The sequence below is a fragment of the Crocuta crocuta genome, unplaced genomic scaffold, assembly GCF_008692635.1.
Source record: "Crocuta crocuta isolate KB4526 unplaced genomic scaffold, BGI_CrCroc_1.0 scaffold3, whole genome shotgun sequence".
NCBI classification, from domain to species: domain Eukaryota; kingdom Metazoa; phylum Chordata; class Mammalia; order Carnivora; family Hyaenidae; genus Crocuta; species Crocuta crocuta.
Genome location: NW_027529934.1, coordinates 8,832,466 through 8,834,736, shown reverse-complemented (window position 1 = coordinate 8,834,736; position 2,271 = coordinate 8,832,466).

The window sequence follows — 2,271 nt, the reverse complement described above, 5'->3', positions numbered from 1 at the left end:
TGGCCTAAAATAAATAGAGTTCCAACACAGAGGTGGATTTCACATGTTGAAGTAATGGAGCTCTTGGACCCCTTTCCAGCCCATACTTACTTTTGCATCTGAGACCTTTATGTTGTGTTTTGTTTTTGTTTTAAAGAAGCCCCCAAATTGTACAAACTTCCAGCCCTACAAAAACTTAGTTTACCAGATGATGCTAAATTCGGTATTCTTTTACATACTGATGTACTGACTTGAAGCAATTATGTAAGGTTTTGATAGCCTCATTTATAGGAAAAATAGGCAAGGTTGAGAGACTTAGTTAAGGGCACACAGCTACCTTGTCCATGAATTGTGGCTGCTCGGTAGGGCCTGAGACTTAAGTTGAGCTTCTGATGTTTTGGGGTTGCCTACCCTAAATTTCAAATGCGTCTCCCATATTAAATGAACTTGGCTCTTTTTATTTCCTACTTGTGGAACCATTCAGAGCAAGCTTGCCAAATTTATAGCATTAGATGATAATTATGAGTCACTAAAAGTCTAGTACATCCCGTGATCTTTTGGCCTGTTCACGCCTAGTGAATATTAAAAATATTATTTAGAATAAATAATAAAAATATTATGTAGAAGATCTTGTGAAAAGTAGATAAATCATTTTGGAAACAAAAATACGTATATTAAAAAATTTTAAATGGGGGCTCCTGGATAGCTCAGTAGGTTAAGCATCTGGTGGCTCAGGTCATGATCTCACAGTTCATGGGTTTCAGCCCCACGGTGGGCCCTATGCTGACAGCTCAGAGCCTGGGGCCTGCTTCAGATTCTGTGTCTCCCTCTCTTCCCCTCCCCTGCTTGTGCTCTGTCTCTCTGTCTCTCAAAAATAAATAAATATGAAAAAAATTAAATTTAAAAAATAAAAAAATAAATTTTAAATAGATATCAGTCTTCTCCTCCCTTGAAAATTTTTTTTAAAGTTCATTTATTTTGAGAGAGAGAGGGAGAGGGGGTGTCAAGCAGATTCTTCACTATAGAGCCTGATGTGGGGTTCAAAGTCATGCACCATGAGATCATGACCTCAGTTAAAGTTGGATGCTTAACTGACTGAGCCATCCAAGGGCCCCTTCACCTGCTTTTTAGGAAAACTTCTGTATTCCATAAGAGGAATGTTTTGATTAATTAACCAATTTGATGTTTATATAATACTTAGAGTTTCTTAGTATAAGTTTTAAGCATGGAGAAGAGTCAATATTGAAGGTCTCTAACACTGTAATTAGCCCAGACACATTCTGAACTTCTTTCTTCCCGATTCAAAGAGCTAACCTAGCAAGGGTAGCTGAAAGTGACAATGATGACTGGTTGAGACCAACACGCAGACACATAAGATAGAATCCTTGAACACCAATCCACAGCACACTCTGACTTTCTAGCCAGCTTCAGAATCCCTTGGAGAGGGGCTTGTTAAAGCTCAGATTAATCTCCCCCTGAAATTTCTGATTCAGTAAGATTGGGGTGAGGTCTGAGAATGGGCATTTCCAAGAAGTTACCAGGTGAGGCATCCATTGCTGGCCCCAGAGCCTCACTTTGAGAACCACTGCTCTAGGAGCTGTTTTGAGTCCACAAACCTATGTGAATACAAGCTCATTTAATTACATATTCAACACTCCTAAGACTCAGCCCAGAAGCACAATGAAGCCCATAATAGTTTTTGTCAGCTCTTCCTTAGAGTCTAGTCAGACACCAAGAGACTACTAGTAGTTTGATAGCTACCCTTTTTGATCTCAGCATGGCAAGATCTTTCTAGTTTGGGCTAAGCACTTCTGTAGAGCCTCAATAAACAGTGAGAGTTTGAGATAATGAAATAATGTGCTATGTTATTGGTCTTATGAGATGACAGCCAACAGTAAACAACCAAAAACTAGACCATGGAAAGCGAACGCATAGGGCATAAGAGTCCTCCTTGTGATTAGAGACTACAGTGCTGGGGTTCCGGAATGTCTTCAATACACAGATAGCAATGAATGGGAGGAAAACTCCCACTCATTGCACATCATTGAATTTTCTGTTCATGCATTTTCATATCTGAGTCAATGTCCCCAAGCCCATTTCCCATACCATATTCGCTTCAACACAGCTAAAAGTTATACTTTTTCATACAAATATTTGTCCTTCCCAGATTTACCAAAAAGAACAGTCCTTAGCATTTAATTATTTTAATGAAAAAATCAACATAGTGATATATTATGTTCCTATGCATCTGTTTACCAACATGCCTGCATATTCCTGTTTATAGAGATATGT